Below are 26,755 nucleotides of genomic sequence, written 5' to 3' on the forward strand. Positions count from 1 at the left end.
TAATATCTTTGTTTTCTCTTTATTTATTCTCAAAACTGCTACTTTTCCATATTCTTCTATTTTTTCTATTAATTTGGTGCTGTTTCCAGTGGGTCTTCTAATATAAATACTAGATCATCTGCAAAAGCTTGCAATTTATATTCCTCCTTTTTAATTTTCATTTCTTTTATTTCTTTTTCTTCTCTAATATTCCTGTTCAACACTTCCAATGTTAACACAAATAGCAGAAGCGACAATGGACAGCCTTGCCTTGTCCCTTTGCTTATATCTATGGATTCTGTTAATTGTCCATTCACCATCACCTTTGCAGTTTGTTCATGGTATATTGTTTCAATGGCTTGGATAAATTTTTTACCAAAGCCCATTTGTATCACTTGCAGTAAAATAAATCACCAACTCACATTGTCAAAGGCTTTTTGTGCATCTAGAAACATCAAGGCCATTTGCTTCTCAGGGTGTGCTTCATAATATTCCAGAGTATCCAAAATAATTCTCACATTGTCTTTGATTTGTCTCTTTGGCAGAAATCCATTTTGTTCAGTATGAATAAAATTATTTAATATCTTTTTAGTCTTTCTGCCAAAATTGAAGCAAAGATTTTATAGTCTGAGTTCAATAAAGATATAGGTCTATAATTTTTAACTTGCTGCAGGTCTGTACCTTCCTTTGGTATAAGTGTAATGTATGCTTTGACCATGTTTTTGGTATTCTTTTCTTCAACATAACTTCATTTATAACTTCTACAAGATGAAGATTCAATATTTCCTGAAAAGTCTTGTAAAATTCCGCTGGCAAACCAACTGGACCTGGTGCTTTCCCAACATTCTGTTTTTTTAAGGCTTCTGTTAATTCCATCATTGTTATATTTCCTTCTCACATTGTTTCATTGTTTAGGTATCTGAGGTAGGTTCACTTTCTGTAGATATTGCTTATTTTTCTTCTTGAATATTCTCTTGAAAGTACAATTTTCCGTAGTAATCTTGCATAATTTTTTTTCTTCTCCTCATTTCCATAGCAAACCTGTCCTTCTTTATTTATTAATTGACTAATCCTTCTTGCTTCTCTTTCCTTTCTCAGTTTATAAGCTAGCCATCTGCCTGGTTTGTTTGTATCTTCAAAGTAATTCTGTTTGGCATTTTTATTTTTTTGTGCTAATTCTTCTTTTTTCATTAGTCCCATTTTATGTTTAATTATATCCATTTTATTTTTAATATCTTTTTTGTGGGGACTTTTGTAAATCTTTTTCAAATCTTTTATAGTCATCCTCTAATGTCTTAAATGTCTTTTTCTGTTTTCTGTTTCTTCTCCTAGTATAATCTATTATCAAGCCTCTTGTGTAGGCCTTCATCATATCCCAGAGATTCTGTATTTTCTTTGAAGAAGAAAACAAATTCTTTCTCTATTTTCTGTTTAAAGTCTTTTTCTTTTAATATCATATTATTTAAAGTCCATCTAGATCTCCTCTTGTATCCTTTCCAAATAACTGACACTGGATTATGATCTGCCTAAGTGTTTGTTTCTATTTCAATCTGTCGTACATTAGTCAATAATTCTGCTGACATCCATATTATGTCTATTCTAGACCAGGATGTATGCCTGTTTGAATAAAAAAGTATATTGCTTACTTTCCGCATTTCTCTTTCTCCATGCATCTTTTAAATTAAATTTTTCTATTATTCGAAGGAAGGATTTTGGTAGTATCTTTCTAACTTTCTTTGTTGTTTTCTGTGTTTTATAATCAAACCGGTTAATAATTATTCCATTAAAATTTCCCATCATACAAATATTAACATAGTCCAATTCAATTATTTTTATATGTAATTTTCTGTAGAATTCTTCTTGTTTATCATTCAGGGCATAAATTGCAATTAGAAGTGTTTTAGCGCTGTTATCCGTTCCACCATCAGAATCCTTCCATCATCATCTGTGTAGTTTAGTTCTGCCAAAATTGTTTCTTTAATATATAATACCACACCTCTTTTTTTGGATTGTGCCAGCGACATAAATAATTTCCCTAGTTTTCCTTGTTTCTTATCTCTTTTATATATTCATGTTGTTTTTTAATATGTACCTCTTGTAAGCAGATTATGTCAAATTTTAATTTTTCTAATTTGTGAAATACTTTCCTTCTTTGAGTAGCCAAATTAAGTCCAGTAATGTTAATTGAAATCAATTTTCTTTCATCCATGTTAAACTTTATAAGAGGGTTTTATTGCTCTAGTAGATCTCAATTCTCGTTGTTCTCTGGGTTCACCGCCTACTGCACCTTCTTCTATTTCTTTTTCAATTACTGCTATACACTCCTCTTGAAATTCAATTAGTGACTCTTCCTTTCTTTCTTCTTCCTCCTTTCCTCTAAAGTATTCTAAGTAGAATAGCTCAGCTTTTTCAACTGTGCCAATTCTGTGTCTTTGTTCCTGCCAAGTGAACAAGAGGCCTTCTGGCATCAACCGTCTGTAGTTTACTCCTCTTTTAAGTAACTCTTTAGTCAAGAATAAATATTCTCTTCTCATCTCTCTTACTCTTCTTGGTATCTGTTTCAGTACCACAATTTCTTTGTCTTTATATTTTAGTGTTTTATCTCTCACCACCTGGAGTATCTGTGTCTTAATAATCTTCTTAGTAAATCTAATGTGAACTTCTCTTGGTAGTCTATTCCTTGTTGCATATCTTGTATAGACACAAAACACTTCATCCATCCCATCCATCATCTTTTCTTTGGTTATTTCCAGTGCTTCTGCCAATATTTCTGCCATTTTTTCAGCAAGGTTTTCACCTTTTCCTTCTTCTATATTTTGAAATCTTAGATAAAATTCTGATTTATCTATTTCCCATCCTAATGGTTCACATCTGCCCTTCTCAACATCGCTCAACCAAATATCAATGTCTCCAATTTTCTTATCTCTTTGTATATCTTCTTCTTCAATTTTTAAAAATCTGTCTTCATATTTCATCATCAACTGTTGAATATTTTCCACTTTTTCATCTGTCTTTTCAATTTTTTGCTCAATCTTCTGCATTCCTTGCATAATCATCTGTAATGTCATTTCCTTCTCTTTCTCTTTTTCCTGTTGTAATATTGCCTGTATAGATCGTTGTCCTCCAGATGGTGAGAGGGTTGGTATCGAAGAAGCTGGAGCTGTTGTCTTTCTACTCATCTTATAATGCTTATCTGTAAAGAAAGAGAGAGAGAGAGAGAAAAAGAAAAAAGAGGGAAAAAGAAAAAAAAGGGGGAAAAAAGACGAAGGCAAACAGTTGCGTCTCCAAAGGAAAAAAGGAAAAAGAAAGTCTTCAGGCACTTGTATACCTTAATCCAATTAGTTACAATGTATACCTTAATCCAATTAGTTACAAATGTAAAAAGTAAAAAATCAACGATAAAAAAGGGAAAAAAGAGAAAGAGAAATATTCTATATGTTCCTCTTAATGAACAAAAAGAAAACAAAAATAAAAGATTTACATTCTGGTTCCTGGTTTAAAAAGTCAAAATGCAATTAAAGAGAAAAGAAAGTCCAACTAGTTGCGGGGGGTGGGGGTTGAAAGGGAGGCAAAAGGTAAAAAGCAATTCTAATATAAAACAAGCCTCTGCCACCAAATATCCAAGGCTCTTTGATAAATCAGATCGGCGTTTTTCAAGGTCACTTCAATCTTCTTTCTTTCAACTTCAACTCCAGACTCCAGCTATCTGTTCACAAATGAGCACCTGAATAAACAAACTGCCATGCTCATCTCTATCTTTTCCAATACAAAGCTCAGAGGCCTTGACTGTAACATAAACTAGTGAAAGAAAAAAGAAACAATGTAACCAAGCCTCTGGGCGGCAGTGCTACTTACTTTCCTTCACTTTCACTTCCCTCTCCTCAATCTACAGCCAGGAACTAAAAGAAAAAAAGTAAAATCTCTCCCCGCCTTTTTAAAGGGAGAAAAATAAACCTTAAATCAAGCAGAAGAGTCTTAATCAACAAAGAATTTTCAAAAGGATTCTTAAAAATAGGAGAAAGAAATACAAACAGAAATAAAAAGATTAAAAAGTACCAGTCCAGCTTAAACAGCTTTGCCAAGTTCAAAATTCCAATAAAAAGGGAAAAAAAGAAAAAAAAAACTTTCACTTTGACAATTAATCATGCCGCTTAAATTGTTTTCTCTTCACTTTTAGTCCACTTTAATTTTTTCAGAGTTTAATTTTTTAAAATTTTTTCTCTCCAAGAAATAATAAGTAAAAGTTCATCTCACCAAACTGACACACTTTCTTCCAATCTCTTCCGTTCTGGAGCTGTCCCAACTTCAGCAGCTTGGAAGCCTACCTCTCTGCTGCCAGCAAAAAGGGCTTTCCCTGGATCAACCAGTGACTTTGCGATGTCCCTGGGATCAACAGGATGTGCCCTTGTCAATCACCGTCTCTACGGGACTGTTTAAGTCCATGGGGATCCACCAGCAGCTGAGATATCGATGGCGATCTTGGAGGATCAAGATCACCCGTCCTACTGCCGCGATGCCAGCTCCGCCCTCCTCCCCAATTCCGCAACTTGTGGGAATGAACCCCAGACAGGGGACCTGACAATAGGAGTGCAAAAGGGGAACAAATAGCAAAACCAGTGACCAAGATGCCATCAGGGGAACAAAAGCAGGAGCTGTCAGTAAACAGAAGCAAATCAGAGTTAAATAAGGGAACGTCAGTAAGGTCCTGGCAAGGTTTAGAAAGCAGAGAGCAAAGGAACTCACAATCATGAGGTTATCCATCGGACGGGAGTAGTGAGGCAGGATTGAATGAGGGACAGCGCCCCAACAAAATATGCAGGGATGAAAGAAGCAAAACCTCATATTTAGTGAAGTGGGAGGCAGATAGAAATTTGGTCCTGATACAAGACAATAAGGCAGAAAACGAGTGGGGGACAGCAACCACCAAAGTATGGCCAAGGACCAGGTCAGCTGACCATTCTACAAGGAAAGCAGTGGCAGCAACAGCATGCAAACAAGGAGGGAGGTCAGAACCAACGGGGTCTAAAGCAGTAGAGAAATAGGCAATAGGCCTTTGTGCAGAGCAATAAAGTTGAGTGAGAATGCCAAGGGCAAAGGATGCTCTCTCATGACAGTAAATAATAAATGGCTTCAAATAATCAGGGAGGCCTAGTGCTGGGGCACAGGTCAGGACATACTTAAACTGCTGGAAAGACGATTCAGCAGTGGAAGACCAAGGAAGGGGCTCAGGAACATCATGGAGGGTAAAGTCATAGAGAAGGCGAGCAAGGGGAGCATAGGCAGGAATCCATTGGAAATAGAAGTCAGCCATGCCAAGGAAAGAACACATGGCCCTCTGAGTAGTAGGCCTAGGGCATTGAAGAATGGCTGAACATGAGAAGGTAATATAGAGCGGGAGCCATGGGAGAGGATCACCCCTAAATAAGTAATATGGGAAAGGTAGAGCTGTAATTTAGACTAAGGCTTTGAAGCAAGACTAAGGAATCAGTTAAGCTAGCATCCAGTGTATCAGAAGTGAGCAGAAGATCATCCATGTATTCTATGAGGACAGACTTCACAGGGAAGGCAATATCAGCCTTCCCCATGTTCCAGGATTTGAGAAAAATAGGGGGATTCCCAGTAACCTTGAGGGAGACAACGCCAAGTTAGTTGCAGGCCCTCATACTGAAAAGCAAACAAAAATTGAAAGTCAGGTGAATAGGGATAGAAAAGAAAGCAGAGGCCTGTTCTGACCTAGGCTTCCCCAACAGCACGAAGCTGAGTCCTCATCCCAATAAACCCCTTTTATTTAATTTACAATAAAGTTCCTCTCCAACAAAGTCCCAGTCAACAGTCTTTCAAGATAGTTCCCAATTACAGACCTTTATCAGGCTTGGAGCATGGTCAGGCTGATATCTTTCAGATGCTGCAATACTTGGCAAGCATGCCAGAATGAACTAATTGTCTCTTGCAAAGTCCCACTCCCCTTTCGCTCTTCTTTTATACTCTAGGGGAGGGGCCATTCACCAGTCACCTGTGGCTTTACTCCCAAGTTGGCCCTTGCTCCTCAGTTGTTCCCTTCTTCTGGCAACTCTGTGCACGTGCACATTGGAAACAGGCTCTAGCTGTTCTTCTGTCTCACTGATGTTCGACTCCAAAGGTAGCAGATAACTGTCAGACAGCCCTGGCCTCATCTTTGCCTCCGACGCAGAGCACTCGTTAGAGCCTTCCCCAGACTCCAGGATTGGCCCGTGTTCCTCCCCAACCTCCTCATTGTTTGAATCTGCTGCCAGCTCTTCTGGCTGCTGTCAGGCCACAACAAGGACAGGTCCACTATGATGAAGTAGCGGGCCGTACCGGGGATGGAAGAAAGAATGGTAGTGGGATTGGGGACAGTAGGATAGAAGGGAATAACCACGTGTTTTACCTTGCACAAGTCTTGCATGAATCTCAATTTGCCAGAAGGCTTTTCCTGGGTGAGTAAGATGGGGATATTGCAAGGATTTTGGGTAGAGATCAGAATGGCATGCGCACACAATTGTGCAAGTCGCGCGATCCCATCTCTGCAGCCATGCCCAACAAGCCACACCCATAGAACCAGTGGTGGGAACTTTTGAATCCCACCATGGAAGAGATGGTTCTAGAGAGAGAGATAAAGAGCCAAATAAGTATCATACAAGGAGAGCATAATTGCCAAGGATTCATATTGTAAGCAAGACAACACCAATCAGAGGAAAGGAGAAGGCCACACACATTATAAATGATAAATGCTATACTGGACCACAGGCCAATGTAGAAGCCTTCCTTATTTACAGAAAGGTGGTCAGGCTCAAATGCTTGTGTTGGCGTAAGTGCTTATGGTTACATCAACATCCCACAGCCACTCGTCCATTCCAATCTTTCAAAGAATGAAAAAAGATTGAAATCAAAGATTGCAATCCATGCTCATCCATGTTCTCTTTGTTTTTTTTTCTCAGACACTTCGCCCATTTCTGGCCATCTTCCTAATGGAAGAACAAAACTGCAGTGCTGGGCTACCACACTTGCATAGGACCCAGTGGCCTGTCACAGTTATTTGTCAATCATACACCATTCACATCCTATTGGCCCTTTGGTCAGGATGGTCCCTACCTGCCATGAAGTATTAAAATACAAAAACAGTATATGAAATTTAAAAAATCAGAAAGAAGCAAGGATGATAAAACATTGTTAGAATTAATTGATGTACATTCATTTTACAGAATGTATTACTATATTAAACTTGTTGTTTGTACCCCATTTTTTTAAAAAAAATACTCTAAAATTAAAATTTAAAAACAGTGAACCTATTTAATAACAGTGAAACCATTGTGCAATTAATACAGGGCAAAAATAATTTCTCAAATAAAACACTGAAATTTTCATTTGTGCTTGAGATTTGCATATCAACTTGTCATTATACATTTGTTAATCTCCCACACACATTTAAGTTGGATGTAGCTACTTTTTAAGCTAAAGCCTTTTGAAGTCAGTGTCCCCAAAAACAAGAAAAGTCAAGGCAAGTGCTGTAGTGTAACTGCAACTGAAAAATAATTTCATTTAAATTAATTGGCATTAACTTAAAATTATTGCTCCTCAAGTATTTAATACTAAATCCACCAAATTTTGGAGGAGCTCTGGAGCCTACAAAACTTTGAGTACTCAAGCTGGGCACAGTGTGATTTTAGCAGCTGATTAATTTTAGCAGCTGATTAATTTAGCAGCTGTCTAATCAGTATTAGACAGAATCTCTGACTTCAAACTTTCTTTACAGACATCTTAGAAAACATACCCCTGTCTTATGGGCCTTGTTATCCGCAGATTTAAAAGGTCTCCCAATGTGGTGATTTTCAGATGTGTTGCTCCAAGCCATGGAAACATAGGAGTTATGATTTCAGTCACTGGCTAATCTAGCCACTAGTCTAACATAATACAAGTATGCTTGGTACCAATTGTATCAGTGGTGGAATTCAAATTTTTTTACTACCGGTTTTGTGGGCGTGGCTTGGTGGACGTGGCAGGGGAAGGATACTGCAAAATCTCCATTCCCATTCCACTCCAGGGGAAATATACTGTAAAATTTCCATTCCCTCCCCACTCCTGGGGGAAGGATACTGCAAAATTCCATTCCCACTCCACCCCACTAACCCGCTTTCCAGCTCCGTTCTCCTGTGCAGGGTAACAAAAGAAGACCCAGCCAATCAGCTGGGACTCAGGAGGCTGAGAATAGATGAGGGAGGGACCAGTCAAAGGTGGTATTTGCCAGTTCTCCGAACTACTCAAAATTTCCACTATCGGTTCTCCAGAACTGGTCAGAACCTGTTGAATACCACCTCTGAATTGCATATATGACTTGCTACATTGGTGGACTGAATTTGAAGAAAATCTTGAAAGAGTTAAATGAGCTTAATTTTGATCTGTTTAGATTCCATGTAGAAAAACAAGGAAATGGAATTTTGTGTGTCTTTTGAAAAGCAGAAGAGGGCATTGGGTAACTTAAACAATGATCATGGGAAAAAGAGATAAAAGCAAATCTCTTTGGGATTTCAGTGAACTTTGGATAGCAAAGTAGCACTGTTGACCACCGTAGACTGCATGTTGATATTAGAATGAAATGTTTTAAAATAACAGCTGTGACTGTGGAAAAATAGCCAAACACAATATTTGATATAAAATTGTTCTTAAGTTGAAAAGTTTCTAAAAGTAGCTTATAACAGGTCAATGAAATATACACTTGTAATTTGGATATAATATATATTTTCAGGCAAGGGAGAGGTTAACTCAATAATCGTAAGTATTAAAGAAGGAAGAATGCTACTCATCTGTGTTACTATATTCTGATTTTCTCCCCTGAGATCTCAAGGAGATACACATTCAGAACTTTAATCCTCATAACTGTAGCCTTGTGAAATAGGTGGGATGGTAAAAGATTGATGTCATCCAGTGGGCTTCATAGAGTTTCTTTGGCTCAAGGCAAGCCCAGCATTTCAATCTTTATAACCTGGTTCATTGAAGAAACCTGCTCATTTTCTTTGGGCTTTTCTAATTTGCTCTACTCTGGCAGACCTTGGGAAAGCCTCCCAAGCACCTTACCTTTTCCCAGATTCTCGAGGCTGGTCTTTGATTGAACAAGTTGTTACATGGATATGGTTGCATCAGTTGTGGGATTAAAAAAAAAATACTACCGGTTCTGTGGACATAGCTTGGTGGGCATGGTGTGGCTTGGTGGGCATGGCAGGGGAAGGATACTGCAAAATCTCCATTCCCTCCCCACCCCACTAACCTGCTTTCCAGCTCTGTTTTCCTGTGCAGAGCAATAAAAGAGGCTGGGACTTGGGAGGCAGAGAATAGGTGGGGGCGGGGCCAGTCAGAGGTGGTATTTGCCAGTTCTCCAAACTACTCAAAATTTCCTCTACCAGTTCTCCAGAACTGGTCAGAACCTGCTGAATACCACCTCTGCATTGCATGCTCCAAAATATTTATTTGTCTTCAAATCTTAAAGGCTGTACCACCTTAATAGATATGTTGCCTATAAAGAAATACCTCAGGTAATTATACTGTAAAGTCAGAAGAATAAATCATACCAGGTCATATTCTTTTTCAATTGTGTATAGTAATATATTTCAGAATGTATTATTTTTAGGAGATATAAATTGTATTTGTTATCACCTTATTAATTTAGATTACATTGCCCTGAAACTGGTACTTTTGTTATTTTCTTTTACTTTGTTTTAAAGGCAAAATAAAGAAAAATAGAAAATAATTTTAAATTTCCATAGAACTAATAAACAATAACATTTTTATTATGTAGAAAAATTAATATAATTTTATTTAAAGTTTTAAAAACAAGGGTACAAATACAAACTAAAATAGAATAAGTAAGAAAAAAGAAAGTATCTCTCACATTCTGGTGAGAGAGAAGTTCCCTGAGGATGGGCTCCAGCATGAGTCCAAAAGCTTGGAAGATCCCTATTAGGATGCTGCCATTCCTGCAGAGAGGGCCTAGATGCCAGTTTACAACCTTTCCTTGCTCTGGTCTTGCTTTTACTTTGATGTACCTTCCTGGGAATGGGAGCGGGGAGGGAATAACCTGGAGCAATCTTTTTTGTCTCAGCTCCGAGGGAACGAGTAAACGCTGCCTGAGAATAGCTTCTTATTTTATTCCCATAACAAACTTGCACCTGTGGATTGGCTCACCTTTGGACTGGACAGAGGGGAGAGGTTTCTACAACCTTTAACCTAATGATTTTGAGTGGGGATTTCAGATCCTGTCTTGCTTTTCTTGCTATCACTATCTCCAAATAAAAGTTCATTTTGAAATGACGCTGGTTTCAAAAATTCTGCTTTCTTGAGAAGGGAGGAGAGGCAAGTCCTTACGCTAAACCTCTGGTGCCGGTGACTGACCCAGATTCGATCCTGCAACATTATTCTGAGACATTGTATCTTCAACCTGCAATGTTATATATGTTCTGGTTTCAGTTAGGTGAGGCTCAGTTTTGTGAATGGAAAGAATGGCAGGAGTCAAAAATGAATACAGCTATAACACTATGCGGTGCTCATGTTGAATGTTGTATTGTTTATTTTCATAATCATGTCCAGAACATCATTTGGTGTATGGATTGGTTTAAGGTCAAATTGGTGGGATGAAGATAAGTTAAATTCTGATGGAACTATGGAAGAGTATCAGGGGTGGGATTCAAAAATCCCAGTAACAGGTTTGCTACCCAGTTGCTGGCTGGGTGTGGCCATGGTGGGCGTGGCCTACTGGAACTTCTGGGAGAGCCATTTTTCATCTTCCCAAGGGTCCAGAGGCTTCCCTCAGGCCTCTGGGGGGGCAAAAACAGCCTTCCCTGGGCTCTGGAGGCCATCGGGAAGCCAGAAACAAGGTCCGTTTCTGGATTTCTGGTACTTCTGAAAGGCCCATTTCCTCCCCCCTCCCAGAACCTCCACATGGACCCAGCACTCACCTGCATCGAAAATGGGCTGCCTGGAAACTCCTGGGATGGGAGGGCCAGGATAGGCGGGGCCAGCCGGTCGATTCAAATACCGGTTCGGTGAACCAGATGCAAATTTAATATCCAGTTCACCCGAACCAGTCCGAACCAGTAGAATCCCACCCCTGAACAGTATCTATCTATAGGCCAGTTGCTAAATATATTAATACATTTTGGTAGAGGGTCTGAGTAACAGGAATAGAAGAATAATTGGTCTAAGTCAACCAAAAAGTTAACGACATACTATGAGGCTGTACCATTGGTGGGAAAATGTTTGTTCCGCAAATTGAAGCAATTGTGGAGAAATTACTGTGGCAGAGGTTGGTGACCTGCTGTGTTCTACAGATATTCCTTTTGATCCATCTTTATGAAGAATGTAGAAACTGAGGTTCTGAAGTTATTTCAGAAAATAACTTTTTTTTTGTTTCATGAGGAATAAGAATGAGGAAATATCAAAACTAAAACAGTTTTTATGAAAAAAAATATTTTATGTATATTATTGTGGGCTGTCTGCTAAAATAAAGCTAGGTTATGGCATACACTTGAAAGAAAACTGGGTGGCCTGTAATTGTGGAGTCTGTCTGTCAAGAACAAAGAATGCTTATTCATAGGGAATATGCATGTGTAAAACTTGTAACAATTCTGGGTGGTTAGAAAGCTGATAAAAGTAACAAAGAGTTAGGCATCCTGCATAGCTCAGCTAAAAGTTAGGAATAGGGATGGCCTGGAGCAAATAGAATGTGTATTACATAACGCTAATGGTGCATTCATTAGCCAAGGCTTCCAAATAGGGATGGCTAGAGACTAATAGGATAATTGTTAGATCATCACCAAAATGTTTATTAGATGATTTGCTTTATATATCCCACCTTATTCTGCCTTCTGCTTTAGTCAAATTGTATAAAGCTCTCTTAATCCTTTGCTCTGGGTCCTGGCATTTTGCTGGCTGGGACCCCTTTTGCTGAAGCACTTCAATAAAAGGAAACAAAACTTGAACCTCATGTCTGGTGTTCTTCATTGGTTTTGGCACTAAGCTCAGACCAGAATTGGGGACAAAAGAAGCTCCATAACTTCTTTTGATAGATAAAAAAGACAATAAATAACCCAATAAATAACATCTTACCCCTGTTTTGTACTTATTTCTTTTTTTTCCTATTTATATTTTCCTAAAATAAAGTAAAAAAAAAACCCTTCCTTATTGGCTGTAATTAAAAGAGCTGGGCTAATGGAAAATTATTGTAGAAAGTAAATGGATATTTTATTGAATTTTATTCAAAAATCTGCCCACAAATTTAGGGAAACTTTATTCTACTGTTCATAAAGACATTGAAGGTAGCCTTAAAAGTGCTTTTAAGGCTTATTACACCATCAATTTGGAAAAGAAAACTACTTTAATTTATGCATTACTTCAGTGATTTCTACTATGTTTCCTGCAGCAGTTAAAATGGTAAATAATTAGAATTAAAAATAAGTAATGAAAGAATGAAAATACTGTTTATGATGCATTAATTTTATTTTTCCTTTGTCTTTTCTAAAGTTACGAGCAATTCTGTCTCAGTTTCTTAAGCATAAACCAACCCTGTATTTTAGATTAAGATTTGGACCAAGAATATTATTTATAAATTTAAAAATCTGAAGATGAAATAATAAATAGCTAGTGAACTAATAATAAAACTGTGTCTGATTAAAAGGATTCTGGAGAGTATGAAGGACTGCATTACATCAAGGAAATCAAGTTCTCTGCCTCAGCCATGAACCATGGACCTTAGTGGCTCTGGTACGTATTATGGTTTAAGGATTGTGAAGTTTTCTCCACAGCTTCCTGAGGGTAATAGTTTTAGAATGTCTTGGGGGCAGCACCTTTTCATTTTGCTCTGAAACCATGCGCACATGATAAGCAAGATCAGAGGTGACTAAACCATCTCAGTGAAATCAGCCCCTCTTTTTCTATGACAAAGGCAGAAAAGCTGCAGTCTGTGGGCCATATTCAGCTTCCCCAACTCTAGCTGCAAGTTCCAGCACAATACTTAAGGCGTCTAAAATGCATGGACTATGTTTCTGTTTTTCTTCCTGGAGAGGTTGATGAATTTTAGGGGCAAAACAATTACTTAAAACTATGCAGCCTTTAAAACCTCGGCTATTTTTTTTTTCTGAAAATAAATTCCTCCTCCAAATAAAGAAGTCTAAAAATTTCCACTGTAGAAAGTCAGCACCCACCTACCCTCCTACAGAATGAAATATTTTAGGAGGTATTAAAAAGGCAGGATAGAATATTTCCCCTAAAGGAGGAAAAAAATATTTCCCCTAAAGCAGTGATCCCCAACCTTTTTTACGCCGCGGCCCGGTATCCCCAACCTTTTTTATGGCGCGGCCCGGTACTGGCATTAGCTGGGCGCCGCCATCTTTTTTTGATGAAAAAGTGCTTCCGATGACCTCACCGGAGCTTTTTCATCAAAATGTCGGCGCTCAGCACTTCGATGAGCTTTTCCGGGTAGAAATGGCTTTCTACCGGAAAAGCTCACAAGCGCTGGCGCCGACATCTTTTTGATGAAAATGTGCTTCCGGTGAGCTTTCTACCTGGAAAAGCTCACTGGAAGCGCTGGCGCCGCCATCTTTTTGATGAAACGTGCTTCCGGTGAGCTTTCTACCCGGAAAAGCTCACCGGAAGCACTTTTTCATCAAAAAAAGATGGCGGCGCCCAGCAAGCCAGCGGCCCGGTAGGACTTGTTCCACGGACCGGTACCGGTCCGCGGACCGGTGGTTGGGGACCCCTGCCCTAAAGGAGAAATGGGGGGGAATCTTAAGGGAGGCAGAAATCAGCCCCAGTCTCCCTGCCTCAAGCAGAAACTGAAGAGGCCAGCTTTTAGAAATGCAGATTTTCATCTCTTCATAGTGATCTAGCTTTCCTGGAAATTTAAATCTTTAAACATTTTCTGTAAAAGACAAAACTATTATAGGCACTTTAAAGGTATTCTTAAAGACATGTCACTTAAAGTCCTTTGTACCAATTTCTATAAAATCCGGCATTCTTCTTTCACACGTAATATTAAGACTACCCTGTAAATTTCACCCTATTAATAATAATAATATACCTGTTTTTTCCCATTCTACATATGATGATGGAAGCAATCTGAACCAAGGAATTGTGAATTTTAGCCCTGCCTTATGAACAAAGCCAGCTGGGTGATCTTGGGCCAGTCATTCTCTTGCAGCTCAAGGAAAAAAGTAGAAAGCAAGCAAATCAATTCTGAGATCTTATTAAGAAAAATGTGGGCACTAGGCCAGGAATCAGATCCTGACTCAAAGGTACCTCCCCCCAAACTGGAAAACCTCATTAGTTTATATTATTTTATAATGTACATTTGTTATTACAAAATGTATGGCACATATATACATGTTATATGTTATATGTTATGTTGCATATTATTTTAAGATCAAATAATTAGCAGAAAAATCCATTAATAAGGAAATGAGTATGTTTCTTAATTTGTTCTGAAATATAATTCCTATCAACTCAGTAACGAGAAATTAACTGGTTACTTATAGCAATAGCACTTAGACTTATATACCATTTCACAGTGCTTTTACAGCTCTCTCTAAGCGGTTTACAGGGTCAGCATGTTGCCCCCAACAATCTAGTCTTCATTTTACTGACCTTGGAAGGAAGGAAGGCTGGTGTGATTTGAACTGCCAAATTGCAGGCAGCTGGCAGTCAGCAGAAGTAGTCTGAAGTACTGCATTCTTACCACTGCGCCACCATGGCTCTTATATTCTACTCACGTCTTCATGATTGTTATTATTCCAGACAAAGTCAAAATAAAAAAATCAGAATTTTATTTTTAATTAAGAATTGACAGTGGATAGGAAACTGCTGTTTAATTCATCTTGAGAATATATCTACATGGAAGAATTTAGTGATAAAGCCTCAATATTTATTTTCTTTCTCACAATTGAATATGATTATATTTTTTTGTCTCTTAAATTGCTTCCAGGTTGCACATACCAACAAAAATAACATTCCTAGCCAGCTTCCTAGCTTAGTCACAGGAATACTTTCAGATGTCATAAAAAGATAATGACAATGTTGGCCTAATTGCTACAAGACAACACAAGTAGCAATGAGAGTCAGCTACAGGAGAATGCACATATAATACTCTAGCAATACATACAGATCAGCATTCTATATTATTTTTCATGCAGGACAATTCATATATATTCAAATTTATAACCTTTATGTTATAGCTTACTATGTTAACTGCAGTAGGCCTTCCTTTCTTCCTTCCTTTCTTCCTCCTTCCTTCCTTATTTTAATTACTGTTAGTTTCTCATTATTTCATTTTAATTTCTCTCTATTTCACATTATGCTTAAAACAATTTCACCCTAGTTCTATACCAATTTGTGATTTAAAAATATTTTATTTACTCATATCAATCTATATCTATATATATAATACCACTCATGCATCGTCGCAAAATCTCCAGAACCGTAAAGCCTACAAACTTGAAATTTGGCACGTATGTTTCTCTTGGCTTCTAGGTGCTCACTAAGAAAGGATTTTTTGAAATGACCGTCAGAGCATTAGTATTTCCTATATTATTATTAACACGCTCTGATGCTAAGGAGTTCTACTCCCCCTCCCCAGCTGAAAAAAAAACTGTTCCACAAGCAGAGGAGAGGAGTTTCAATTTCAGTTTTAGTTTCACAGCACCAAGCAGCTTTAGTACAGAACAATTGAACTGAGCCACGCCCAGACTCCTTGCTATCTCTTCTTGCTCACATAGCAAATACTGTTTTACTTTCAAAATAGCCCTCAACTCTCATACACTGACAGGATGCTAGGCAGAAGAATACTGATGGATGCTGGTAGGCAGAGGCAGATTTCTTTCCCCTTATTTTCCTCCCCAAAAACTAAGCCCGACCACATAGTTTTGTAGTGAAGCATTGTTATTGAGCTAGTTTTTTATATTTTACCTTTCAATGACTTCCTGAAATGATTTACACTTAATAAGAGAATCATAAATAAAATACAATAAGTCTTAAGAAGCTATGATCCTGCTACAAAGCAGATGGTTATAACAGCCCTGGAAGCTGGAATAATTGAGGAGGGGCTTCTATAGTGGTCGTCACTTGCTGTCCTCTCTCTCACATAGGTGTAAATTTTCATCTTTCATATCTATATGTAACTTTTTTGCCTTTCAATATTTTGCACTTTGCCTAATGTTTTTATTTTTGTAAAATATTTCAATAATATAAACCTTTGATCTAGTCTATAATTGCTTATTTTGCAGGCAAGTTTAAAAAAATATTGGAAAATCCAGAAAAGTTCAAATATTAAAAATATCTATGTTTTTGTTTAGTAAAGGAGAATATTTGTAACTCAGGGTTGACATAAGGGGTCCTTAGTGCTCTCTGAGCTCGCCTATTTTCTTGCAGATGTTTTGTTACCCAAACTAGGCACAGAGCTCCACTGATGATGTTACCAACTATAGTTTGGGTATTGAAACATCTGCAAGAAAACAAGGAAGCTCAGAGAGCACCAAGGATCCCTCATGTTTTTATTTCCTCATCAGTTCAAGAAGTGTGTCTTGGATAGTTTCAGAATGAAAAACACCCCATTTTTACTACCAAAAAAATTTAATCCCTTCTGAAACTTTTCAGAATTGAAATTATATAATCATGTTCTCCTGCTCCTGAGCTTATTATAAGAGTGATGGGGAAAAAGTGATATAAATACTGTGCTTCTATGCATCCAGGCACAGAGACACTGTTATTTAATGCCTAGAGCCTTAGGACATAGAGCTGAAATCTAGTGCATATGTGTTTCTACAACAATGCACTAAACACTATTCTCAAAAAACATAATGAAAACAACATTTCATCAAGAATAAGCACACACACACACACACACAATCCTCTATGCTCTTTTGATTTTAGGCATAGACTGACATTGTGTCAGAACATGGTTTAAATCATAAAGTTCTTCTGAATCCCATTATTTTTGCGGGAGAGTAAATACCTCTGAAATCTGTTGCACTGAAATTAAACTGACTTCAACTTTCTTCACTTTGGCTAGAGTATGCCTCGTAAGGATGAAAGGAACACAGATCTTTAACAAGGAAGAACCCTAAAGTTTGTTAAATCTAGCACAGGGGAATCCACTTCTGAGCCTTCATTCATCACAAATGTTCTTGTTTGTTAAAATAGGAAGAGGTAATGTTAGTCAAAAGTTAGAAGTTGCTTTTGGGCATGAAAGTATTGCATTTTGACTCAGGACGGTAAATTTGGATTCTGAACATTCAGGTTCCACTTAAAATAACTGCTGGTTACAATAAACCCTTAGAATGTAGCCAGAAATAGTCTAAGGATAGGTTCCATTGCTCAGTAATTCAAATATACCAAATGGATTTTTCAGTTCACATCTGTTTGCTGCACAGCCACAAGGGGTATCCATGGTTTTCTGCAAACGAAATATAAAACATGAGCTTGGGGAGTTGTTTATCTGAAACTTCACAGAAGAAGACATGAAGCAGAAGAAATTAGAGTAGTGATTGGGCTAGAGATGGTGTAATTTGAGATGACCAAAACCAGATATTAAGGGAACTTTTTTTCAAGAATAGATTCCAGCAATTGGTTCCCTCCATTTTGATCTGTAGTTTACAAATCCTTCTTTTCCAGTTTGCTGTCTGAATCCCAGGGAATTCTGGATCTTTAGAAGACCAAAGGCAGAAACCATTATGTATCAACAAATCTCATCCTCTCAGTATATACTGGACTCTCACTCACTTTTCTTTTTTAATATTTGCCTCCATGCTTCTCATTGCACTTCCTATTCCTCTCTCCCAAGTTTCCAGAATCTCCTTGCTCCAGGCCTTTGCATTGGTTCAGTTATTTAAACCATTTTTAACCAGGGGTGGGATTCAACCGATGTTACTACCGGTTCGGTGATTATGTTTTGCATGCGCGATTCACGCACATGCACGCCAGATGGCGCTGCACGCGCGTGTAAAAAAACCTTAAGCTGTGCCGCCCAGAGAGCTGAAAAGCGCAGTGCACAGGTGCACAGCATTTGAAAAGCCTCTTTTTTCCTGCTTTTTCAACCTCAGCTGTGCTGCGCAAAGCAGCTGAGGTTGAAAAAGCAGGAAATAAAGGACACGTAAGAGCCCGGGCGGGCAGGTGGCCAAACAGCAGCAAACACAGAACCAGTTTGGTGTCTGCTGCTCTTCAGAGCTACTGGTTCTATAGAGCCAGGCAGAACTGGTAGCATCCCACCCCTATTTTTAACTGTATTTATTCCACACTATTTTTTCAAGGCATTTTTCAAGGCACAACCCATGCAGGCCACAGAAGAGGAACAAATGATGACATCATCCCACAAACACTGCCCTTTCTGTATTGTGTCTAGGATTGTGACACAAGTACGTTATTATGCCATTTTGATGACATGATTATGTGCTTGTTATTACAGGTTGTCCTCGATTTACACCCTCAATTGAGCCCGGAATTTCTATTGGTAAGGAAGACAGTTTTAAGTGAGCCCATTTTGCAACCTTTCTTGTCACAATTTTAAAGTGAGTCATTGCAGTTGTAAAGTTAGTAATAGTCATTAAGTGATTCTTGCTTCCCCATTGACTTTGCTTCTCAAAGGTCATTAAAAGTGATCACATGATCCAGAGACTGCAACCTTTATAAATATAGGCCAGTTGCCAAGCATCTGGATTTTGATAATGTGACCATGGATGCTGCAAGGGTTGTAAGTGTGAAAAATAATCATAAGTCACTTTTTTCAGTGCTGTTATAACTTCAGATGCTTACTAAAGAATTGGCTGTAAGTCAACGGCTATCCATATTTTAAAGTAATTCTGGTTTGTCATGGACACCCCTCACAACATGATTTTTCTCCGTTTCCCTAGTACTGTTATATGCATATTCAATAGATTCCAGAAACCCAACATGTCTAGAAGTATGTCATGACTATTAAAGCTAAGAATAAAATAAACAGAACACAATTTTTAAAAAATGTACAGTGGACTAAAGCCAAACATTGAATTTAAATTTGATTTGCAACCTTAAATAATAGCTTTTGAATGGAAATCTTATTGACCTAATGTTACTTCTGAGAATTTGGTTTGCGATACTGTTGGGAAATATAAAAACATTTCTGTTTAAGAAAATGTGATGTAATGAGCCAAGCTTGTCCCCTGTGGATTTATACATTTATAACACTATTGGAAGAAATATCCATCTGGTTCAGTCCCAAACTGGGAGAAAGATATTACGAACATAGAGGCTGATTGGAAAGAGAGGTTTATTGATGAAGCAGACCTACATGTGATTCTGGGCAGCTGACAAAATGAAGTTGAGAGTCAGTGGGTTTTTATACCTTCCTTGGGCTTTGTATTTGAGCTTCCTGCTACTGTACAAGAAAATGTCCTCTAATATTCTATTGGCTGTTGTCAGATTCCTATGGGGTCATACAGAGGTTATGTACGGGTCATAACTGGCTCTGTAGGCAAAAGCGGAAATGCAAATCCTAGGTGTTTCTCTGATTTAACCTGTCTTGAATGGATTATCAAATCTGCCTTTCTAAAAACTGGCCTCCTCAGATTTTGCTTTGGGGAAGGGAAACTGGGGTTGATTTCTGCCTCCCTTAAGAACATGTTTCTCCATTTCTCTTTTAGAGAAATATATCCTGTCTCTTTAATATTCCTCAAAATATTCAATTCTTCTAGGAGAGGGGGCTTCCCACAATATCCCCCTTTTTGCCATAAGTGTTGGCAACACACACACTTTTACTTGCAAAAGATTAAAGATTAAAAATCGATTAAACTGTAGATGCAAAGAGGAAGGCATTGATAGAGGCAGCGGAAATGTATCCCTTCAATGACTCCCAAAAGGAGAGCTTTCAACCCATGAAGCAGCCAGGATCTTTTCTGCTACCTCTTCAGTGAGGAAATTCCCTGGGGGGCATGCCCCCTCCCCCATAGAAATGGCAGGGAGATATTGCTGTATGAGATAAAACCAGCCTAGGAGAAGCTTTGTGTGGAGGTGTGTGTGTGTGTGCGTGTGTGTGTGTAGAGCTACTTCTACATGACAGGCAATACAAACATCCTGGACAAATTTCCCTCCCACCAGACAGAGGTTTGAGGACTTGCTGTGCCAACCATTCCCAAATGCCATCCCTCCATGAATACATTTAACTGATAGAATAGAATAGAACTCTTTATTGGCCAAGTGTGATTGTGTTGCAGGAAATTACAAGACTCAGACCTTGGAATCCAAAAATAATTTCGTTTTATTTGCGCAAACAGGTTCAGAGTATTTTAGTGACAGTCACTTCTGAACAAATTTCTTATGGAACAGCACATGCCTATATACTTCTTCAGAAGGGGCAAACACAGAAATATAACTTGTCATTCATTGGTTACTTGAAACACAGCTTTCCCCTTCCCCTGTTGCTAGGCTAGGATGGCTGGATGTCACAAACCCATCTTGCTAAACTCCCTAGCTTGTGGTTTTGTTACAAGCGAGACAAAGTTTCTTGGCAAATATGAGTTTGTGACCGATAGATGATCCTTGTGGTTAGGGTTAGGGATAGGGTTATGGTTAGGGTTACCCCTAACAAGGGCTAACCCTTGTTCTTTCTCTTGCTAATACCACATATTTCACTATCTATAAAACTTGTATCATTATTTCTCTAAAATTAATATATTTTTATGACCTGCCTTAATTGGACACACAAGGAATTTGTCTTGGTGCATATGTTCTCAATGTACATAAAAGAAAAGATTCAAGAGTCAAGAATCATAAGGTACAATACTTAACGATAGTCGTAGGATAGAATAAGCAATCAAATCATACTAGGAAACAGTCAATATAAATCGTAAGGATACAAGCGACAAAGTTACAGTCATACAGTCACAAGTGGGAGGGGGTGGGTGATAAGGAGTGATAAGAAGATTAATAGTAATGCAGACTTAGTAAATAGTTGGACAGTGTTGAGGGAATTATTTGTTTAGCTGAGTGATGGTGTTCAGGAAAAAGCTGTCCTTGTGTCTAGTTGTTCTGGTGTGCAGTTCTCTATAGAGTAATTTTGAGGGAAGAGGTTGAAACAGTTTATGTTCAGGATGTGAGGGGTCTGTAAAGGTTTTCACAGCCCTCTTTTTGACTCATGCAGTATACAGGTCCTCGATTAAAGGCAGATTGGTAGTAATTTTTTTTCCCTGCAGTCCCAATTACTCTCTGGAGTCTGTGTCTGTCTGTGTTGGGTTGCAGAACCAAACCAGGCAGTTATAGAAGTCCAGATGACAGACTCAATAATTCCTCTGTAGAACTGTATCAGCAGTTACAATGTGAATGAGGCAAAGAAAGAAAACCTTACAGTGAGTTTCCACCCTTCCTCCATAGTCTTTCCAGCTGTCTCCTGTGGTTTGAAGAAAGTATTTAGTCTTCACTGGTCCATCCCAGGGTCCTCTCTTTCATGTATGCTGGGTGGCATTAGACTTGGCATGGTGGTAAGGCCGGTCAGTCAGACTTTGTAAAGTCTGCTCCATTCTGGTTTCTGTGATGATCTTCTGGAGTCAGCATCTGCATTAATGTGATCTGCTTTGTGGAATCGTCTGTGCAGGGCTGAAAGATATAGATCAGGGCCCCTCCGGCCCCACCCTTAGTAGGTGACTAAGAAAAAGCATTGTTGGAGGATAAGAGATGGGGAGGTGGAGTGGGGGGGGGGGTGGATAAATACCTTGCAGGCAGAGTGTGAGAAAAAAAAAATCAGTACTGCAGTTGTTAAACAGTTGTTAAACAGATAAACCAGTCACAAAAAAATGGGGACACCACAGTTGAGGAAAAAGAAGCTGGATTCCCATGCTTCAGAAAACGGATGGACAGATAAACCACTTAAATACATACAGTAAATTCAAGAATGAAACTTTTTCCTGTAAATGAACTTAAAACATTCCCTCATAACCTTGGACTGTTCTTAAAGGCACAGAGAGGGAAGGGAAAAAAGTGAACACAGTTCTTTTCACCCTGTTTTGCTGTCCAGGCAAACAAGGGTGAAGGTATTTTCTTTTTCATTGTTTAACTTAACATTATTTTCTAACAATTTATTATTATTATTATTATTATTATTATTATTATTATTATTATTATTATTATTATTATTATTGCTATTATTGCTATTATTGCTATTATTGCTATTATTATTAAGGGATCAGAGACATTTAACAATTGCAATTACTTTCAGGGCACACAATGCTTTGACACACACATGCACAAAAGAAGGGAAAGAGAAAGAAAAGAACAGCAGAACTCTCCCTGGCCATTCCCACCATAAATCTCCGTTAACTCAAATTAGAGAAGGCACAAATCTTAACAAACATATTAAATGGTTGCATAGAAGACAGATTGGAAGAGTGTGGGGGGGAATCAATGTTCCTATTTATATATTTCTCTTTTCTTTTTAAGTACCTTTATTTAGCCAAATTGGTTTTCCAGCTTCATTCCTTTTTTTTTAAATGAATTTTATTAATTTTCAATAAACAAACATACACAAACAAAACACAAAACATCAAAACATAACACTTCTTTTTGGAAAGCAGCCTAGTCCCAGGTTACATCTTTTGGTACAGACATAAATCAAGTTCACGCTCACTTTATATACCATTTCATATCTTATTTACCGTTCTATATTTTCTATATGGCTTCTCCCTTCTTTTCACTCTCTTAATTCTATTTTATAAGCTTCATTCCTGAGACGAGTACAGGGACCTCCTAACACAGGGCTTTGCTCAGTGACTTCCCAGTTGTTTGCCCAACTTCAACTGTATCATTCACTTTTCCATTCCATTTTCACACAGCCTCTCTCTTTTGCCTAACACAAGGTCCTGCACTCTGGCCTCGCCCCAGTGGTGGTATTCAGCCGGTTTGCTGACCACACCCCCAACCTGGTCGCTGCTGGCTCGCTTACCCCACCCGCCTGACACTTGCCCCTTAAGGTTTTTTTCCCCCTCCCAACAATCAGCTGTTCATACAATCAGCTGTGCTGGGATTCCCCTAGCTGTGTTACTGCTTTGCCCAGGAGGATTCCCTGAGGCCAGGAAGGTGCCTTCTGGGAGCAAAAACGCCCCCAGGAGGCTCCCCTGAGGCCCAGAAGGCCCCAAAATGGAGCAAGGGAGGGTGCTGCATGCCCCCCTCCAGAGTCCATTTTTTTCTTCCTGATCTCCAGGGGAGCCTTCTGGGAGCAAAAATGCCCCCCAGGAGGCTCCCCTGAGGGCCAGAAGGCCCAAAAAATGGGTGGGTGGTGGCTGCAAAAAAAGAAGCCACATCCACCCAGTCACATGGCTATGTCCACCAAGCCACATCCACCAAGCCATGCCCACAGAACTAGTAGTAAAAAGTTTTGAATCCCACCACTGCCTGGACCCCATACTTTCTAGGCTCCATTGGTAGAATAGATCTTTCTATAATTAGGAAAGACACAGAGGGAGCAGGGTCCAGCTGTAGCAGAGAAGGGATTTTTCCTCAAGTGCATTCACATTCACATACACAGACACATACTCTGTTTCACCTCCTGGGCTTTTAAAGTTAAAATTTAAAGGTACTCACCTTCTTTCTAAGCATCCTTTGAGCTCAAAACTCAAAACTCCCTTTACTATCCTTGCTCCAAATGGGCAAAGGTCCGGGGGAATCCACCCACAGACACAATGGGTCTGCTACCAGCAAGGTGTGGGCTTAACCGGGCCTGATCCATTGGTCAGGTTAGCTTGGAGTCCCATCTTGGGTGCCAAATGGTTGGTAGGGATATCCATCTGGTTCAGTTCCAAGCTGGGAGAAAGAAGCTGGAAACAACATAGAGGCTGATTAGAAAGTTGGTTTATTGAACAGAACCACAAAGACAGTGTGCATTTCCGGGTCAGCTAAACAAATGGTTGAATAAGTGGATGGATCTTTGTAGGTTTCTCTGAGTTTGAAATTTTAACTGTTCTGGGGATTGTGCAAAGAAGGGGGCTTGTGTTCTGAAAGGATGTTGGGGAACTCCTATTGTGGCTAATAGCTTTCGTCCTGTGTTGGATCTTGGGTGAGGGGCTGCTTTCTAATCCTATCACTCTGCCTTTGTTAGCTGTGCTGCAAGGAGTTTCAAAATATCCTGTCTTGAATGGATTTCTGCCTCCAGTATTTGCTTTGCTTATGAATAGAGCTACTAGATACTTGTCTTCCTCTTTCAATAAGCTCTTTATCTCTTAAGCGTTGGCATCTGCTGTGGGCTATTAAGAAGGGCTGTGGGCGGAGAGGGTGGAGCTGGCGTCGCAATGATACGGCATGCAATCTTGGAGGTCTGAGATCGCTGCCGATATCTTTGCTCCTGGACGGTCCAATCGGATCTAAACCGTCCCGAAGAGATGGTGAAAGTAAAGAGCGCATCCTGTCAATCCCAGGGATACTGCAAAGTCCTTGATAGATCCAGGAGAAGCTCTTTTTGCCAGCGGCAAAGAGGCAGCCATTAAAGCTGCTGAAGTTGGGACAGCTCCAAAATGAAAGAGAACGGAAAGAGAAAGTGTGCCGGTTTGGTAAGAACTTTTTCTTTATTTTAAGATTTGAAAGGACACCCTAAGGAAAAGAAAGAATCTGTAAAAGTTTTGACAGAAGTGATTAAGCGGCAATTTTAAACAGGAATGTCAAAGTAATATTTTTTTTTTTTTCTCATTGCTGGATTTTCTACACATGATCTTACATTTTGAAACTGGACTGGTTTTTTCTCTTTTTTCGTCTACTCTTTCTCTCCTTTTTGACTTTATAATATTCTAGGCTAGAGACTCCCTTTTAGTTATTTTTTTAAAATATCTTTTCCTTTTTAAATTAATTCTTATTATATTTTGCTTGGAAAAGGAGGGGGAAAGTGAAAACAAAAGAAACTTTGTAACACTGCCAACTAGAGGCTTGGAAATATTCTATTTCTTTTTCTTGACCAGACAAAGCTGAGAAAGAACTGAGACTTTTTTTCAAGGACATTGCTATTTGATAAGATAGAGGGAAGAACATGGGACAATGTTAGAAAACAATATAACGATGATGGAGTTAACTGAAGCACTCAAGAAGCAAAATAATGGAAAGGCACCAGGCCCAGATGGACTTCTGGCAGAATTTTATAAAACATTACAAGAATCACTGAACCTTCCATTGCTAGAAGTTATGAATGAAGTTATGTTAAAGAAGAGGATACCTAAATCATGGTCAGAAGCTTATATTACACTTGTCCCAAAAGAGGAGGCCGATCCATTACAAATCAAGAACTATAGACCTATTTTCTTACTAAACGCAGATTATAAAATTTTTGCTTCAATATTGGCAGAAAGACTTAAAAAATACTTAAATAATTTTGTCCATTCTGATCAAAATGGATTTCTGCCAAAGAGACAAATTAAAGACAATATGAGAGTAATCTTGGACACTTTGGAATACTACGAGGCACATACTGAAGAACAAATGGCTTTGATATTTCTAGATGCACAGAAGGCATTTGATAATGTGAATTGGTGATTCATGTTATTACAGCTGGAACAGATGGGCTTTGCAAAAAAATTTATTCAAGCAATAGAAGCTATATATCATAAGCAAACAGCAAAGGTAATGATAGAGGGAGAATTGACAGACTCTATTGATATAAGAAAAGGAACAAGACAAGGGTGCCCACTATCACCTCTGTTGTTTGTGTTAACCTTGGAAGTGCTAAACAGAAATATTAGAGACAAAAAGAATATAAAAGGGATGAAAATTAAAAAGGAAGAATTTAAGTTGCAAGCATTGGCAGATGATCTGGTTTTCATTCTAGAAGACGCACTAGAAACAGCATCAAAATTGATAGAAAAGATAGAGACATATGGAAAGGTGGATGGTTTGAAAATAAATAAAGATAAGACAAAGATCTTGACAAAGAATATGCTATCAAGACAAAAGGAAGAACTGGCAGACCTATTGAAAATCCAGGTTACGAATAAGATCAAATATTTGGGGATACACTTGACAGCAAGATGCAGTACACTAAAAGAGAATAATTATATCAAACTTAAGCAGCAGTTAGCACTAGATTTGGCGAAATGGGAAAATTTACAACTGTCATTAATAGGGAGAATATCAACAATCAAGATGAATATATTACCCAGAATTTTATATTTGTTTCAAACAATTCCAATTAGGCTTGGAAAAGATTACTTTGAAGATTTAAATAAAATTGTGTTGAAATATATATGGCAAGGTAAGAAAGCGAGAATAAAGTTAAAACTTTTGCAAGATGCTAGAATAAGAGGAGGATTTGGTTTGCCTAATTGGGAGTTGTATTACCAAGCTACAAATTTGATGTGGGTTAAGGAATGGATAACATTAAGAAATACTAGATAGTTGACATTAGAAGGACATGATCTGTTGTTGGGGTGGCATGCTTTTCTATGGTATAAAGGAACTAAAACACAGGGGTATTTTAGAAGACATTATATACGGGTGTCTCTGTGGTTAAACTGGGAGAAGATTAAAAGACAATGTTATTTGAAAATTCCAGTCTGGATATCGACTATTGAAGCATTTTCTTATCCTATAATATACAAAAAGGAACAAACAGTTAGATATGGTGAAATATTGAATGAAAAGGGTGAACTTAAATCTATACAAAAATTAGAGGAACAAGGTATAAAGATGAATTGGTTTTCATATGTGCAAATACATTCAAAGTATGATAAAGACTCTAAAACAGAAGGTTTTTTATGATAAAATGACTGACAGATAAGATTTT

General features: G+C 38.4%; 1 long non-coding RNA gene across 1 annotated transcript in view; it reads left to right on the forward strand.

Moving 5' to 3' along the window:
* LOC148133081 (uncharacterized) overlaps positions 1-18,470 on the forward strand; it is a 44,584-nt gene extending 26,114 nt beyond the window's left edge. The window contains exons 3-4 of the long non-coding RNA XR_015747073.1: positions 12,662-12,747; positions 18,437-18,470. This is a non-coding gene — a long non-coding RNA (uncharacterized LOC148133081). The remainder of the gene's footprint in view (positions 1-12,661; positions 12,748-18,436) is intronic.
* The last annotated feature ends 8,285 nt before the right edge of the window (positions 18,471-26,755 follow it).

This window comes from Notechis scutatus, chromosome 1, assembly GCF_049901735.1.
Source record: "Notechis scutatus isolate UNSWTSFEM ecotype Mainland chromosome 1, rNotScu1.2, whole genome shotgun sequence".
Classification (NCBI taxonomy): domain Eukaryota; kingdom Metazoa; phylum Chordata; class Lepidosauria; order Squamata; family Elapidae; genus Notechis; species Notechis scutatus.